Consider the following 18348-nt stretch of genomic DNA (forward strand, 5'->3'; position numbering starts at 1 on the left):
GTCGTGGGGATATTGACTGTACATCATATCTATTGATCAAGGGGGTAATGTACATTATCATACTTTGAAGTAAGAATGAAGAAAATTAATGAACTGCTTTCTTTCTCTGAAGGCTGACGCTTACCATAAATGTCGCGTTTCTCTCCGCGAGCTGCTCTGAATGATTTTAGCCTGTTGAGAAGGCGTGACAGGCCAGCCCAGAAGGAGGAAGGGGTGGGGGAAGGAGGGAACTCCGTTTAACAAATAAAAAAGAATTAACTTCATTGCTTTGGTCTCCTTTTATGATGATATTCATTTTACAGACCTAACGCACACTTGTTTAAATTTCGGGTTTAATTTAATCAATACTATCACCCGCAAAGAGGGGAAGAACATTTCCCGGAATACTCCCTTGTATGAATGCTTATTAACTTTTTATCTCCACTTTCTTTATCTGCTGGAGATGGGGAGGAACTATTAAGACATAGATCAGAAAGCGTAAGAGCAAAACAAGCATTGTGAGCATTACATTTTAGAGGAACACAAAATCGCATTTTGTGGTGTGCCAGGTTAGGTAAAAAGATCGACACGCATTCCTTTCAGCCCCAGAAAGTCTGAGAGACTTTGCCATCCACAGGGGAAGTAGAAGCCTTTAGTGATATATCTCTTTTTAGGAGAGCCTCGCCGGGTGGGTCTTCCATTCGGATCCATATTTTGTCTGCACTTGTCTGCCCAGAGGAAACGTGCCTTTTTTTTATCTTTTCATGTTTGTTTGTTCCGATGCTTGCCCTGACTCTTTTGATTTGGGGTCGAAAATCCTTAATTCGCAATGCGCTTTTCCTTTAAAAGCACCGTGCGGGAAATTATGAAAAAGTCGTTGTAAAAATAGTCGTGGGAGTCTTTACCAGGGAACTCAAGTGAGAGGGAGGAAAAAAAGGACAAATCCATCAGAACAGAAATCACAAAACTCCTGCCAGTGGGCATCCTCCTGCTACTCTGATAATTTCCCCGAAACTGGAAAAGCAGCAGCTTCTGAACTTTGAGAGCGGTGAGCTGATCTTTCCTGAATTCGCCACGGAAACATCTGTAACCCTCCTCCTTTGCATACATTTCCTGGTGGGCAAAGGATTTAAGCAAGCTTACAATTTTGTTTGCATTCGCCTTATTGACCACTGCACTTAAGGGTGCAGTACATCAACATAATATGCAGGTGGGGGGAGCGGGGGGGGGGGGAAGCCAGCAAAGAGAGGTTTTCCAGAAATTAATTAAAACTTCCCCCCCCCTCCCCATTTGAAGTTTAATGTACGGGAGGAGATAAATGTTCGGTGCCGTTTCTTGAAAACCTGTGGGATCCACTCTCAATAAAGCTAAAATCTATTAGCATTCTGTATGCATCTGCAGCATAAATTTCATTTGAATTTCAAATTTAATAAACCAGGAGGTTTTTAATCATCCCTGGTTTTATTTGTTTGATATTAACATGCTTATTGACCGGGTCTGTTGACCAGTTTGATCATTACAGGACAGCAAAAAGTTAATTAAAACGACCACAGCTCCTTAATCATATCATCTGTCTCATCCATGTCGCTCCCTTTATTACAGCCTATGATGGATAGTCTCCCAGATTAATTTCTCTGTTTCTTCGATTTGGACAACAGCTTTTGGGACCTAATTTACATCCTGGGAACAACTTGCTCAAGTCTACCTAACATCTTGAGTCTACAATGTAGATTAGCAATCTCGGAACTTTAGGCACAACGATAGCTGTCGCTAACCTTTCGGGAAGGGGGGTGTATTTTCCTTGGAGCAAACTCCGATTCTCCGAGCTGCGACCGGCGAGCGGACAGAGATGGATAGACCCTTGTACCAGAGGTCCTTGCCTGTCTACAGGCAGCGCTACCGGGGTGTAGAGGCAGATTTCTCTTTGAGGAAACAGAGGTCTGCGCTATTTGAAAATGCATAGCTGGAAAAATTAAACTGCAGGCTAACCACGCCGTGTGCTGGATGTCCGTGTTAGAGAGGGAAAGCGTTTCACGCCACCCTTGAGCGAATTTAGGGGCACACGGGTGGGATCCAGACTCTCCTGTCGCCTTCCTGGCCGTGCGGCTCCGCTCCGCCGTCTGTGAAGCGTCCAGCGAGGAGGAAGCCCCGCGTCCAGCGGCTCCTAGCTCCGCTCCCGTGGGCACGGGGAAAGCCGCTAGGCAGGGACCTTGTCCTCACCCTACCTGGGCTCCGTGCGCTGGAAAAGGCTGCGTTGCCCCCGTGTTTGCCCCACCGTCCCGCACCTGCTGCCCTGGGTAGGTGGGGGCCAGGAGGTGTCCCCTTCACCCTCCACCTTCACCTGGAATCTGTCACCTGGAGATTTACCGAGGGGTGACAACCAATTCTCCAGGCGGACGAGGGCTCGACTTGTTCGGGGAGCGGAGGAAGGGTAATAGGACGTAAATGAGACAAAACGGCCACCAGTCAGAAAAGACCGCGCTGTGCCTGGCGGTCCCTGAGCAAAGGGGGTGGTTAATGTCTTTCTTGAACCTTTATCTGCACCTCTCCGTCGCCGTGCTTTACCTGGGACGTTTCTCTCACTGCCTCACTGGGCACTTTCTCTGAGACCGGAGCTCCCTGTCGGGCACCGGGTGCAGCGCGGCGGGAGCGGACAGCGCGTGTGCGCCAGTGCCTCCACCTATTGCTATGTAGGTTTTTTATTCCGTCGGTGCAAACGTGTCCCAGGTGCCAGCCAGCCCTGCCGGGGTCCCCGTCCCGCTGCCCGCCACGCGTTTCCCAGCCTTGAGCGGCCTGGCTGCTCCCTTGCAGCCGGCGGAGGGGATTCATACCGATGTCTTTCGTCGTTTATTTATTTATTTATTTATTTGTCTGGATCTGAGCTGGGGGGAAAAAAAAAAAAAAAAAAAAAAGCTCGCTGCTGAGCCTCCGAAAGGTCCCTGTAATTAGATTGGCCCAGGAGAACACCGTGCACATGCTGGTGTATGCATGCCTGGGGAGGGAGAAGAAGAGGCACGTTCACACCCACTCTGTTTACATCGCCGGTGTGCTCCCAGATCCGATCTGCATCTCCCCTTTTTTTTCCCGGCCCTCTCTACCCCCCCTCCACCCCCCTCCCGCCCCGCTCTCCCGGTACGTTATCGCTGTGCACGCATCGGCTCCTGGGCGGTCATGTAAGTACCGGGAGGCGCCGGAGGGGAGAGCGAGCGCCCGGGCTGAGCGCGCCGGCACCGGGCGGGGCAGAGCGCGGAGCCCCCGCCGCCGGCCCTTCGGTCCTGCCTAGAATAGATTTGTTTAAGCTGCTTTCTGTTTTTTTCCCATTATATATCACCTTCTCCCAGGCACCACTTACAGTTAAAAACTACTAAATTCTTCTCCTCAGCGGTATTGATTTCTTTTCATTCTGCTCCGTTAGGAGAGGAGGTAATGCTTCCAGATTACCCCGCGTCTCCTCCAGACGGTTGACAATTGCAATCGCAGTTTCGGGAAGATAAATGTTACTTTGGGAATTGTGCTTAATTACAAATAATCTAGGAGCTGCTCTGGGTCGGACGCTTTAACCACACGTGTTCAAATCATAGTACAAGCTTTACAAGCGGGTGCCAAGATATAGTAAACGTTTGGAAAATCGGTGTGTAAGACAGGACGTTCCCATTAGACGGGCTGCCTGAAGCTGGGTCACGCCCCGCAATACATGCTATTTATATACAAACATACAAATATATAAATATATATACACATGGGCACCTGTAGATATGTGCGTGTATATAAAAGTGTGTGATAGACACTCTCATACGCAAATCCTAAAACAGCCAAAACTGTAGCCTGCAGAGAACACAGAAGAAAAGAAAAGCTTTCTATGCGTGTATGTATGTACGTATGTACGTATGTACGTATGTATTTCTTTGTTCTCCCAAGTGCACAGAAGTGTCAATCTGGGAAAAATAAATAAAAAATTTTACTTGCTGCAGTTTGTGGCGTGGAAGAACTCCATGTCTTCCGGGAAAGACGTACCTTCGAAGCACTATGCCAGGAAGGTTTTGCCTACGTCCGTTCACACGCTCAGTGTGCACCATAGCCGTCTCCTGAATGCAGAACTACTGCGATTTGACTTGAGAGACCCTAATATTGATATATTTACTGTTCCTCTTACAATGTAGCTGCCACCTTTCCCTGTCGTTATTTGCCTATATGGCAGAGCAATTAGGTCACCCCCCTCGCGCCCTTCCCCCCCACCCCAGCAGCCTTATTAACTTCGGGGGAGGGAGGCAGACGAGCAGCGGGAGGGAGGCAAGGTGGTGAACAGGTTATTCTCTTAACCCGACCTGGCTGCAGGAGCGAGATGAGCAACACTGAACAGATGTCCCCATTTAAGCCATTCTTTTCCCACATGCCTGCTGGATGCTGCCAGGGCGCAGGAAGCTTGCTGCAGACCTGGCCCATTCCCGGCCATTATGGCCAAGTTATTCTGGACCAGTGAGCACGAACAAAATGGGCTTCAGATCGCGTGCTTGAGAATAATTCGACTCCGAGCCCTGGAAGAGCCCCCTCCCCCCATTTTTTTAAGTATTGGGGGGTGGACAGGGACGTGTTTCAGGTCTGATCGTAGCAGAAGAACTTCTCAAAAGCCCCTTCCCCCTCCCTGTCTTCGGCAAATATGGTATAATTTACAGAGCAACTTAATAATCCGAGGGCCACCGCAAAAGCCCTTTGCGTTGTAAACCGCTTCTAATTACCTGCCAGAGCAATTAGCTGACTATCACGAAGAAATTAGATCGCTCAATGTAGCATAAATAATGCGAATAATTTTGTAAGGAGAATGGAAAGCGAGACCTGGTGTTTCTTTATAAGGAAATAACACCTCGTACTGTACGAACCCTACATGAACACCTATTAATGTCTAGGCATGCACGGAAATGAATCCGAACATGAACCCTCTGGCTTAGATTCAGCACTTTCTTCATTTACATATGCGGGGTGAAAGTCGGCTTCCAGGCGTTTAGATACAGAGCTCTTCCAGATCACAGTAATTAACACATAGCGACTTCAATAGGAAAACCTGTTTTCCAGATGATTTTTACAATGCGGCTTTATGTCTCATTTGGCAGTTTAAATAGCTGGAGTTGTTTTCTGGCTGCATCTCTGCTATCATCTGTTGAGCATATTTTGCCTAGAATATTGACCAAAACTTCCGAACCCAATTTTTTTTTAAACATAGATGACTAATATACTGGGCATGCCTAGGGTTTTCGGGAGGTTTTTTTTTTTCCTCATGTGGTTAGTTCCTCGAGAAAATTTTATGAATCTCATTAGAAGTTTAAGTTTATCCTATTTAACAACTATTTTTTCTTCTTTACGCATTTCAACTCGAAGGATCACAAGCCTTTACTCCATTCTCACTGCTTCAATATTTGATCTCAAGAGTAAAACGCTTTTTTTTTCCAATTTAATAGGTATTGGACAGTTTGCAGGGATTTAAACGTACGTGTATAACAATTAGGTTATTAAACAAAAATGTTGGCGAAATATTTGTTCACGCTGCTGGATCTACAGCTGCGGAGTAGAGGAAGGAGATTGTGCCCACCAACGGCTGGAGTATCGTGTAATGAAAGTGCCTTTACAGATGAATTCAGCTAAAGTGGATTGAATTTGTTTCTGTTGCGTTTCCCCCCCTGCCCCCGCCCCCGTACTGAGAAAACTGCTAGTCATGAAGCTAAACTCGAAGGTGCCTGATCGTAGTGAAGATCATCCCAGCCCAAACCACAGCTGCTCACTCCTCGGAAGCACTCTGGGATTTAGCATAACTCGGTAGGAGTCCTCGGGGCTAAGGATAAACACAATTGATTTGGTTTATTTTTGATAAATAGGAGCAGCAGAGTGTACTGTGATTCTTTAAATGCCTCTTCGAAGGGGGGCAAAAGCTGAGTGTATGATCATATCTTTCATAACTTTTCAGAGCTTCCCTTTCCTCACGGTCGGACACTAACGCAGCAGACGTGAAGTGACTCGTCTGACACCCTTGTCCTCAGGTTGTCCCCGGAAAGTTGGAATTTTCTCTGAACACGGTTTCTAAGCTTCTCCAGGTCTGAAGGGGACTGCTCAGCTGTTCCGCAGCTCCCACGTAGCACACTCGGAATGGTACAGCATGTTTAACGATTCTTGCTCGTCGGCTAATTAGAGAAGGCTTTGAAGCTCCATTACCGGCAACAAAATTATTGCGGTCAGTTTAGGCCAAATTCTGCGGTCCTTAATGGAGCGAAACTCCCATTGAAGTCAATGGGACAGAAGTCAATGGGCGTTGTGCTCTATTAAGGAGCACAGAATGTGTCCCTTTGTGATTTAGAGATTAAAAATCGGTATCGGCAAAATGTGCGTTTAAAACGGTCACCCTCCCAAGGCAGGATCCCACCCTCGCCCCGGGGAGGGCCGATCCTATTGCACGGGGCGGGCTGAGCCCCGCGGCTCCCCAGGAACGATGCCGAGGGCAGGATCAGTGCCGGGGGTTATTAATCATCAACCGGGGCCAGACAAAAGAGCTTTTCCGGCGGTATTGAAAGGAGCAAAACTTCGGTCTCCCGGGGGCTTCAGACCCCCGGGGCCGGCGGGACTGCCAGCGCTGTGGGAGGAATTCGGTCCATCCCGCGGCCCCGGTGCTGAGGGGGTGTCCCTGGCTCGTCCCTTCCCTCCCCCTCCACGGCGCTCTGTCCCCCCGCTCGCCGTGGCTGATGTCCCCAGACACTGACCAAAGAGGTTCTTTTCCCCAGCGAGACTTTGGATGCCGAGAGTCCTGCGTGAGGGCACAGGAAGCAGCCACTTCAGAGCCCGCAAGCAGCACATGCACCGTTCGGACACCAGCACAGCAGGGCTTGGGAAGTCCCGTTCCTAACCCTGACCACCCACTCACTGCTATCGACGTGATCTGACAGCTAAATTCTGAGCTCGGGTTTAAGGCGCAGCTTTGGGCTAACCCTTGATCTCTGAAATGGAGCTTGGTTGTGCATTATTAAAAATTTCCTTATTATGGGCTCGAAATAGCCCTAGACAAGCGGAAAAGTCCTTTTTACAAAACTGAAGGAAATGCTGCAGGTCACTGAAATATGACTATAGTTCAATATCTTTTCTCTTTGAGAGAGAAGAGGGGTGGGATATAGAGATCTTCCTTTCTTCTTGTATTGCCCCAATGGAAAGTAAAAGCCTTCAGGAAAACTTCACAGCGTTTTTCCCTGAGCGCAGAGGGGCACACGCAGCTGATCCTTTAGGAAGCTGTGCACAATTAAGACTCATTTTCTTTCTGCTGGAACAGTTAATTGTACAAATGAAAGGTCAGGCATGTGCTTTTCCGATGTTTATTAACCACAATAATGAGCCCCTTCTATTTTTTCCCCCAGTGCATTATATTGCAATAGAGCGCTACTGCAATGCCGTCTCTCTGGATAAACATCTCCAAAGGCGATGCAGCGGAGCCGAGAGGTATGTATATGTATGAACGTACATGTATTTCAGAAGGGCGCAGTGGCCGAGGCGAACGCAGACGCGAGGTGTGACAAACGAGGCTCCTCCAGCCCCGCTGTTCCCGCATACCGGCCAAGGAAAGGCACCATTTTCCCTGGAGCGCTACAGGAGTGCCGCCGGCGAGGCTGGCTGAGCCCAGAGGGAGAGTCCTACCTCCCGAGGTTTCTATGCTCCTCCCGGTTTGGGTTACTTTTGTACAGGGAGGGACGAATCCTGCCCTACTTCCCCGAGGATCCAAATCACCTTGGCAAATTCTTCCCACTTGCCTCCACATCATAAATCCCCTCCTGAAGAGATAGGCTGGCAACACCTCCATACCCGTGAGAGGTTTTTCTTTCCGTCGCAGGATACTTCTGCTTACATCTTCAAGAATACACCAAGATACCTGCCAAATCCTAGAAAATTCAAAGGGCTCCACTTTTCCATGCCAGCTTGGTACAGTGTGGATTCACTGGACTACATATAGAGGTAACCTTTGAAACAGAAGTATAATATTTGATATTTTCACCAGCAGGTTCACTTATTTTCCCTATTACTTGGAGAACAGGCAAGTCACCACTGGGGTTGTGCTTGGGGGAACACAACTAGTCGACAAAGTGTTTTTCTCCCATGAAATTTGATGTTGCCCTACATGCAACTGTCCAGAACATCTATCCCGTGTAACATTCTCCTTAACCTCAATCTGCCCACATTCACAATAGATAAATTTTTCGCTCCTGACACGTGTGAGAGGATGGAGGAAAATAACCCCACTGCAGCAGTCTAACATGTTATGTTGTGTCTGTCCAGGTGACCGGGTCTACTTTGATTTTTTGAGTCATGGTGACCTAAGATACCCAGAAGGTTTCTCAGAAGGGTCAGTCTCCCTCAGGACCCAAAACGTGGGTCTGTTTCTCTCTGGGTAGCAATCATTGCCCTATTTCTTACAACACTTGTAGGAGGGTGCCCTCTGTATACCTGGCAACTGTGGAGAGGCAAGTCTGGTTTAAACCAGCAGGAAGCTCTGAATACCTTAAGCTGGCATTCGGATTCAGCATCACTGCCATAACCAATGCAACAGGAACATCCATCTGGAAGAGGAAGAGCTCCGCTGGACAAGATGCAGCATGGCCTCTTGAAATGGCCGAAGTGGTGACAGGACTGCATTCCATGAGCCCAGGTCCAAAGAGAACATGCAGACTGAGACTTAGATCCAGTGGATGCAGAGCAGTGGTGCCTGCACAAGGAGAAGACGTCTTTTCTCCTGGGGTGTTCAGCTAATTGTCCAGCAACTGCTCTGTAAAAGAGATATGGTAAAAGGCCACAATGATGTCTGGTAGAAAAATTCATTACTCCTCTGAAAGGATGCTCATTTTTGTGCAAGTGTAAAATTGTTCTTCAAACACTGAGCAGTCTCAACCGAAGTTTACTGTAGTGGCCTGTTTCATAGAGAGGGGGAAAAAATGGTGATGTGCAAGTACTGACTTTTGCCACAGTGGCGTAGAAGGTTGTGCCCGGGCTGGAAACAACATTGGGATAAACACTTGGGCCACACTGAGACGGCAGGGACAAAGCACGGAGAAGCACCCCTACCCCCGTGGGAGGGACTTTTGAGTTCAGGCGCAGAGCCTGGACTTCCCTGACACACCGCAGCCGTGACCTGTCCGACCCTCAGAGCCCCTCTCCCGAGTCACAGAGACGCACACAGGCCACTTGCACCTGTATGTAAAGCGCTGACCCAGCGGCGCGTCCAGAGCGAGCACACTCGTGTGCCCAACCCCTCCGCCACGACCCGCTGCCTCGGTCCCCCGGGAGGGCATGCGGGCAGCCCGAGCCCCCGGGCGCAGCCCCGGTGCGCTGCCCCGCTCTCGCTCGCAGCCTCCCCCTCAATCACGGCCGCCCGGCTGACAGGCTGGGAGGGCGCCGCACAAAAGGCGCGGGCGGGCGCGGCCCTCCCCGCCCGGCCCCCGCCCGCCCCCCGGCCCACCCCTCCGCCCGCGCCCGCCCCGCTCCGCCCCCGCCGCGGGAGAGCCGCCCGCACAGGCGGCAGCCAGCCCGAGCGGCGCAGCGCTGCCAACGCCGGCAAGCCCAAACCTCGCGCAAGCTGAGCTTGTGCAGGTGGATGGATAGCAGTAAATCACACGCCTCCTGTGCTCGGGTCTGGCCGCCGAGGGCTCAGTGTGATGATAGGTAATAGTGACTAGGAAAGATGTGTAATCGGACTATAGTTTATTTCTGTGTGGACTCTGTATTTCTCAGACACTGCAATTCAAAAGTGACTTTTATGGCATAAACTACTTTTTTCCTTAGGTGTTCTCGGCTAATGAAAAATTGAATAGTGCTGTAAAGAATGATCCTTTAAATATCAGTGTCATGCTATATTAAAAGTAGATAAAAGAGGTATCAAATACTAAATGGATTTTCTGAAATGGTTGAAGTCCATTCTTTGGTAATTAGAAATCTGTTTACACAGAAAAAAAAATCTCTCACAGGCAGAAACTTTAAAGTTATTTTTTATTAGGATGCAGTCAGTGTTTTTTGCATGACAGCAGTAAGCATTAATTAGGTCTTGCACAAATTTCAGGATGGCTTCAAGTACAAATTTAGGAGCCTGGTATGTTCAGTAGTAAAGACACATTTCATTCCATGGGGAAAAGTGACATTAAGTCTATGCTACATTTTTGTGGAATTACTGTTTCCACAGAATCATTCAACAGACATCATGTTAGTAGTTATTAATTTATTCATCTACTTTTGCTATGCTAGGAATACTGCCTTCAACTGCTAAAGAAGCAGCTGGCTTTTTTATACAAATAAACTGGGCTCTGAGACTGTCAATCTTCTTTGTTTGACAGAGAGGAGTTCCTGCCCGCACTGAAAGAATAGCTCAACATCTGTCATCCCATTCTCTGTGATGGCCCAAAATCAGGAAGACTACAGCTGTCCTCTTCCTTTCAGATACTTCTGGGAGAGAGAGGTAGGAGGACTGTGTATTTGGTCAGCATGTTCATCATGCATTAAGCAAGTCCCTACAAGCCCTTGCATGTAATTGCATTGTTTTCCACTGCTTGAATTTGCAGTGTAAAAGGTCTTTGGAATTTTGATCCTATTATGAGGTTTTTGGGGTTTTTTTTTGCTTCTTTTTTAATATATCTAATTAGTTTAGTTTGCATTTGTTAATAAAACACATTTCATTGTAATTAAAGTGTTTAGCAATAATTTATACCTAGGCATGTGGCCCATGGACATGTAAATTGCAGATACATGAGCACAAAGCAGAAAATATTTATTCTTACAGGTTAGGAATTACGCTACAATTCTCAGTGCTGGAGGAAGATGAAAATGAGGGATGTAAGTTAGCTTCTTCCTTGCAGGCTCTAAAGTGGCCTCTTTTGACATGTCTGTGTATGGAGCAGAGGAGAGAGGGAAGGGATGGAGGAGGAAGAGAAGGGGATGGAAGAGGCTGGGAAGAATGTGTTATTATGTAAAAGAAAAGTTTAACCTCATTATCTTTGGTTTATTATCCAGCAAATTAGACAAAAGCAAAAAACAAGCAAACAAAAATATCAAACAAACAAACAGAAAAGAACCCCAATCCCAAACCCAGAATAGAAATTCAAGTAATTATTTAATTACTTGCACTGTCTTCTTCCAATTGTATACAAACTAGTAGTCAATAGTAGGATGTGCGTCACTTTTCTTATTACCGCAATTAATAGCTACTGTGATAATCTCAGAGTTCCATCCTGCAGCAATTGTATGAAGCACAGGCCTCTGTGACCTACAATTTCAGCTTCACAGTCCTAGGATTTGGGGAAAGCAAGAAGTGCAAACTGCTCAGAGGGATTTAGGCATTGTGAAATTCAGCTCTGCTGTCCAGGGGAATCCACAGCCTGAAGTTAGGCTTTCAGGCTGCCTGTTGTGTGCCTGGTGAGAGTTAGGCTGTGGTTACATGGGGATTTTGGTTTAACTTACACCCATGCTGCCACTGAAAGAACAGCTCAGCAGCTCAGTCACACTGTTCCCTACTGCTTAGATTCTTAGAGCTCTACCACTGCTATCTGTTTGTCTTAAAAGAATGCAGAAAGGAGGCAGTTAGTAAGGCTGGTATTGTTTCAATTAGAGTTTTCTAACTAAAAAGAAATGGATTACATTTTCCACAGAAATTTCCACAGAAATTCCAGTCTAATCTCAAGACATTTACTGATAGCAAGTGCTAGAACAGGACCTGACTAGATTGTATCAGATCATATTTAGGGGAGATTTTAAAGTGTCACCACCAATTGCAAAATAGTACCCAAGTTTGCATAAAAAGAAAAAAAAACCAATTCCTATTTACAGATAGATAAACCATCTTCGATCCATAGCTGGACAAATCCAGAAAAAAATCCCACAGTAACAGGAAAATCTCCTGCACTGAAGAAGAGAATCATGAACAATGAAATCCTACTTTCCTTTCAGTCTCTCTGCTTCAGGAACTAAATCTATACCTTCCATTTCCTCTTTTTCTTTTTACATACATACAAAACTTTTCTCTGCCTGATGTGGAGTGACATACTTGTCTTCATCTGGGCCCTCAGGCTTTTAGAGACTGCAAACCTCCTCAGGTCTCTGTTTCCATACTGTTGGAATCTTAGAGCAGGAGTGAAGACTTTAGTCAAAAGGACAACAGTTTAAAGGAAGGAAAGGGACTTGCTAGACCTCCCAAAGGTGGATATCTTCCTGCACATGACTGCTGGGGGAAACAACGTGTAACTGAACTAATTGTTGGCCTTCTCTTATTGCTCAGAAAAGAGAGTCCTGTTGGCTGTCTTATTCAGAAAGCAAACCAAGCCAACCCTGGCCTGGAAATTTAATTTTCCAATATCCCAGTAAGTTTTCTCCAGATCACTGTGTATAGGAGTTTCCTGGGCTAACAGAAGGCAAACAAACCACTGACAATTCTGCACTGCCTTTTCAGGAGATGATACAGATTAAATATCTTGCGTTTTCCTTCTGTTTTATGAGTTTCGGGTATACACTCATTTTATTCCTTTTTTCGTAAAACAGTGCAGAATAGAATTTGGTGTGCATTTTTAAGGAAAACTGTGAATTTTGCAACAGCATTTTATTCTGGGGTCTACAGCTTGGGAAAAACACCAAATATTGTGACACAATAAAATTGCAAGGGTTCTAAACATTGTAACTAGCCTTGGGGATGTTTTGACTGAGTCCGTCCTCCAAATCCTTTCGAGGAAGCAGATCCTGAAAGTTAATAAGCTTAGGAAGATTTTAATGAGTACATAGACGGTGAAGCAACTCAGAGCCTTTGCTTTTGTCATGTGAAAAGGAATCACACTTAAATTCCTTATTACTTATGACATGTAGTTTGTGCTTTGGATTGACAACCTTCAGATCATCACACCCCCATGATTTGCTAAATTATGGGAAATAGGTAGAGAAAAATTTGCAGCCTTTAATGACCTGGCCAATCCTGTCACTTTATCAGGTTCCAGAGAATAACTCTTGAAGTAAGGAGCAACATTACCATTGACTACATCAGAATCTGACAAAACCACATTCCCATTTTCATCATGACAGAATAAAAAATAATGAAACAAAGCAAACACCTGTTAATGTGGTTACCCTGCATGCAAGTCAACAACATTCAAACACCTGTGACTTGGATGGTTGTGCGGCTTCCATTTCTGGCTTGGATTGCAGAGTGGCTTCTGAGAGCCTTTAGCATCCATACTATCCCACAGCCTATAGAAGCTATGCCATGAGGTGTCCTCTTGCTATCTCTGTGATCCCACTGAGAGTCTAACATGCTGAGGATTGTAACACTAACTCACTGGATTGCTCCAACCATAATCCAGTCCATTTTATTCTGTGCTAAAATGCAGACAGCAGCTGATTTTAGGAACTGATTCATTCTCTCCAGCCCTGTCTTTGTTCTATCAAGCAATTTTGCTGCTGGGGTTGAGGTCCTTGTCTCTCAGATGAAGGACATGCAATTACCTCTAAGTTTAAGACTGTATTTGTTGTTATTTTTTTTTTTTTTTTTACCACATAATTTATCTAAGGATTAAATTATGGTCTGAAAAGTGTGAAAATAGAGCTCTTAGATAAAGAGGAGCCTTTGAATCCAAAGATTATTTGGGGGTCTAGCCCTTCTAAGGAAAAGAAAAACAAAAGTTGAGTTCCAACTGTATTGTTAATCCTGAACTTTACAAAGAGAGTTTCTGCATGAAATAGTGAACAGGCAGGGACCACCTTTAGGGACATGTGTCATGGGTGGTTGCACAGGTCACCACAACGCAGGGTTGCTATTCACACAAAGTGAGAATGTTGCAGTGTCATGCCTGTGCTGCTGATTCAGCTCCTTATCAGCTCCTGGCTTGGAGCTTTGATAGCTGATGTGACAAACCATAAATAATGGAAGGTCAAACTGAGCAATGTTGTTCACTCTGACCTTCTAATACTTCTGGCTTATTAGATCAGTCATTAGAGTTTCAACAGGCTGCTGAGAAACAGAGTACAGTGGCTATAGCTGCCAAATCCTTTCCTATTCACAGACAGCCTCTCTGTGTAGGTATTAAATGCATCCCAGGGAAAAAGACATATGTTCCTTGAAAGGAAATCAATTTACAAAATAAGGTGAAAATCACAAAGTAACCAAATATAGAACATGGCCATGTATAAAGAGAATCTGTCACCAAAATACCTCAACCTATCACTGCCCCCAAAAAACCCTCTAAAAAATAACCAAAAAAGAAAAGATCATGGTTATCAGGGCAAATAATCTTTTCTTTTTTAATCAAAGGGGTATGAGTAATAGTGTAAGAAAAGAAGGCAGTGAAGACAGTCAGAATCTGACAAGGAACAAATATACTGTCATTGTCCAACCCCTGCCTCCTCCAAAATTCTGAAGTTGAGGAAGCTTAGTAGTTTCCATTTTAAGGATCTGTTTTTATCCTTCTTATAATGTTGGGAATTTTTCCATTAAAACTAGGAAATTTTCCATACCAGTAGTCTGCCAAGTCTTAAAACTTTTAAAAAGTTGAAAGAAAAAACAATTCAAAATTTAAAATCTCATTCATTCAAAAATTAATTTTAGGAACAAGCATATTTTAGCTAATTTTAAGAATTATTTTGCAATTATTTTCTTAAATACATCTAGATGTACTTAGAAAAAGGAAGATGTAGGATCACAAGTGCTATACTAGAGGGAGAAAGACACACTACTAGCACAAATTCCTCTCAAGATTTGCTTCAAGATTTTATGGCTGCAAAGCAAGCATCTGTAAAATCGACAGGCAGAGTGCCATGTACCCTCCTGCTCTGGGCTCATATGAAGCTCCATGAATACCATTGCTGCTGCCCCTATGTTATCTTGTCTTATAGGAGATGATGTTGTGAATCACAAGCTGCCAGCCATGCCAAAGAGCCACCCTGAGCAACAGTGTGATTCTACACAGCAGAAATCCTGTTTAGTGGGAAAAAAAATGAGATTAAAAAACTGTATAATAAAAATTAGCATTAAAAAAAAAAAACCTGTGAAGATTGTACATTCAACTGAGAGATTAGAAATGGACAGAATTAAGCGTTCCTTGCCAGCCCTTAGTGTTCTCTTTCATGCTATGAATCAGTCTTTAAACAAACAGTCTTTTTGTTTTCCATTTTTTTCTACAGCATTCACTCTTTGTCAGGCACAGGGGCTTCTTGGAGTACTTTAGCATAAAAAGCTGTCATCTGCTGGAGTATCATGAGAAGCTGCCATAAATGGAACCAGAACAGGGAGACAGCAAGCACTCTTGTGAAAACAGCTCTCTGTTATGATGGATAAAAGGATTCTCCTGGAACTGCAGCTCCAGAAGTGAACCCTCATCTATCCTGATTTTCTTCCCTTTGTAAACTCAGATTCCTCATATGATTCAAGTGAAAGTTTTATAGGTGGAATGCACTTGTTGTGTATTCCTTATTTCCTGAGAGAACAACTTCAGATACTCAGGACTGAATCACAGAAACACTGAGTACTCACAGATGTTGCTGAAATCAATGGGACTTATGCTTCAAACACATAAAATACCATAAAAATGCTAAGTATCTTGGAAAATGTAGCTCTAAGCACATCATTTTGAGGACCCCAAATTAGTAGACATTTTCATCAATCTTGGCCAGCACTTCAGTTCCCCATCTATAAAGTGAGTGCAATAGTATAGACTCACTTCTCAGGTTTAAAGGTAAATTAATTAGTATTTGGGAATCACTCAGAAAACCTTGTAGAGAATGCTACAGAAACACCCATACAGATATTAATAATTCAGTATTCTGCACAGGGTTTGAATGATGTGCAGTAAGGAAGGCATGGAGCCACATATTGAGTGATAAGAATAAAAAGAATATTGAACAGCTGCTCACTCCGGGAGCATCGTCCATCCTATGAACTGAATGATGTATGTGTCTCTGCAGTTAAAGACTTATTATCATGCATATGTGCAACGAGCTCAAATTAAAGTTGCAAAAGCAAGCTTAATTCTGATTTTTCTGAAGTTGGGGGGGCTTAAATTTGCAACATGAACATACTTTCAATATAAATATTTTGTGTGACTGTCTCTCTATTTTCATGTTTTCCTCCTGAAGACATGAAAAGTTTCTTGTGTCAGTGAACCCAGTGACCACTTACATAAAGCAGCCATGTGGCCTGATTCACTCTGGGAACAAATATATTGATTTTCCGGGGACCGACACCAAGAGCAAATTTGGCTCGGATCATCTTCTTTGTCTGATTGTATAGCTTTGTGGTGGCTGCTGGGTAGAAGTGAGGCATTAAATGTGTTCAGGGACAGAGTAACAGGCTTGTCTTTTGGCTTTACTTTGTGTCAGGGTTTTTTGGTGGTTAATGTAGCATTTGGAGAATCACATAAACTTCCATCCCAGAAATGAAGTTATTGCCAAAGCAAAAATTCCTATATTTACATATAAATATCCCCATTCAGCATGACTGAATACCTTTCTCATTTGTAATGAAGTAGCAACATCGACAACAATCAAATTCTAAGACAGAGATGTTAGATTAAACTGACTGTACGTATCTTTGGATGTAAACCCAATCTTTCAGAAATTCTACCTGATCCAAATGAATAATCATTACTGAACATGTTCTGAATTATGACCAGATTTGGAGAAAAGATTACTTATCTCAGCTGAAGACCCCTATAATAGACAAATAAGACTGCTGGCTCCTTCTCTCTCACTCAAGGATGTAGGTCTATTTTTAGTATGTCATCTATACTTAAATCAAAGACCAAAGGCTTGGATTTTCATAGTGACCTGGAGCAGTCAGTGGACATTGTGGTCTTCTATTATCTGTGACCAAACCACAATCTGGTCATTTCAAACCTGTCATCTGCTTTACACTTTGAGTACTGGAGAGAACAAAAGTGATATTTTAAATTTAGTTTCACTGGTCGTGTAAAAACAATCAAAAATATCTGCTTCTCCCCTTGCTTTATTCTCAATTTATCCCAGATTTCATAAGAAATATACTGGATTCCTAACTAGATACAGCCCTGTTCCACATTCCATATTTTCTTGTTATGCTAACTTAAAGATTATTCCAGAGAAAGCTGTATCATCCCTCATCAGGAGAGGATTTAAACTATTAAATCGTATTGTTTTAAGCAAGCTCTTAATTTTGCTTCCATTTTTAAATGCTTTTCTGGACATAGATACATTTTTGAGGAGAAAGCAGTATTGCTTATTTACACAACTCTCTTTCCCCCCCCTTTACCTTTTTTTTTTTCAGAAACATAACTTATTATATACTCCAAGATTAAAAGCATTCTAAACCATATCAGCTGCGAGAAATAGCTATCTTGTTGATTTTCGGAAAGTCTACAATACTCCATCTAATGTATTCAATGAATTATTTATTTCTTAAAGAGATACAATAAATCTTTACGTACTGTATTTGATGATTTTCATAGCAGGAATAATAAGTAATATGATTTGAGTGTGATTGGAACCAGGTTCTGTGAGGGGGGGAAGGGAAGTCAATTTAGACTATTTACCAAGCACAGTGGAAGAGAGCACGTCTGTAAAGGGACTGGACATTGCTACTCAGTTAAAATTTCCAGGTGAAGAAGAAGTAGATGTAATTCCATTGAAAATAAAGGGCAGGAATTACTCAAATACTTATATTTTAAAGGAGAAGCTTAGGTGCAAAAGCACAATGGTGATGTTCAGTGCCATTGTTCTCCGTTACATTGGAGTGAATCCAAGTAATTCCATTGATTTCAGTGGACTTTCATTGGGCTAACTGAGAATAGAATCTGACTCCATGTTAGCTGGGGGTGGGGGAAGTGACAAGAATATAAATAACTTCCGATAAGTATTTGAATTACAAATACTCTTCAACGTGGTTTCTATCTTTTGAGACTGGTCTTATACCAAATCACAAAAGTCCTGGATACATCCTCTCCCTTTAAGTTCTTACTGTTTAAAAAAAGATTTAAAAAAAATTAAAGCACTGTTTTTTGGGCAGCTGTTGTACTGTATACTGTTGATGTCATGCCCTAAGGCATCCATCAGAGGATCTCTAGAGTACCTCAGGAGTGTGAAGACCTCGAATCAACAAAAAGTTATAGCTTAGTCTAACTTTTCTTGACAGGTGGTGAGGGGAGTTGGTGAGTCCTCTGTCCCAGTGCTGTATGTTTGCACAGTGGCAAACAGCAGAAAAAGCAGTTAGGAGCATGAACACCAAACCTTTTGATTTTAATATTTTCCAAGATATTCAAAGGAATCTTGCTGAATGTTTATGTACATTACATAGGAATGCAGGGTTTAACAATTCCTCACCTTGCCTTGCCTTGCCTTGCTTTGTCTTCCCTTTCT

The sequence above is a fragment of the Lichenostomus cassidix genome, chromosome 2 (assembly GCF_008360975.1).
Source record: "Lichenostomus cassidix isolate B80296 chromosome 2, HeHo_3.0, whole genome shotgun sequence".
Taxonomy (NCBI): domain Eukaryota; kingdom Metazoa; phylum Chordata; class Aves; order Passeriformes; family Meliphagidae; genus Lichenostomus; species Lichenostomus cassidix.